Source organism: Morus notabilis, unplaced genomic scaffold, assembly GCF_000414095.1.
Source record: "Morus notabilis unplaced genomic scaffold, ASM41409v2 Scaffold114, whole genome shotgun sequence".
Classification (NCBI taxonomy): Eukaryota; Viridiplantae; Streptophyta; class Magnoliopsida; order Rosales; family Moraceae; genus Morus; species Morus notabilis.
This window is the reverse complement of record NW_010359462.1, coordinates 294,675-295,299: the sequence shown is the minus strand read 5'-3', so window position 1 is coordinate 295,299 and position 625 is coordinate 294,675.

The following is a 625-nucleotide window of genomic DNA, read 5'->3' as shown; positions in this document are numbered from 1 at the left end:
GTAGTACAGTGGTTTGACGTTCCGATACAGTATGACGCGTCATACGAGGAGGCACCAGTTCATATTCTTGACTGAAAAATAAAGAATCTGCGTCATCGTGAGATCCCATTAGTGAAAGTGTTATGGCAGCACCATGGAGTTGAGGAAGCGAAATGGGAGCTTGAAACGACGATGCAAGAGCAGTATCCGCATCTGTTTACACTATGAGGTAGGCTTTAATTTCGGGGACGAAATTGCCTAAGGGGGGTGGAGCTGTAACACCCTGAAGAATTAATTGAGATTAATTAAGGTAATTGAGATTATTAGTGTGCCTAATCTGAATTTATTAATTGATTATTAATAAATAAATTGTTTCTGACATGTGTAAATTTAAATAATTCCAAGGTATTTAAATATTCTGAGTAATTTTATTTTTAAACCAGAAGTGTGTATGGGCGCATTTCTAGACTGTCATTTTAAATATTTTGCCATACGTCTTTTCTTTCTTTTTCTTCTTTTTCTTTTCTTTTTCTCTCCCTTCTCGTGCATTCACTCTCTCTCTCTCTCTCTCTCTCTCTCTTCCGTGCTCTCTCTCTCCCTCTCTCTCTCCCATTTGTGTCTCAAATCAAAACCGGATTCGAACCAA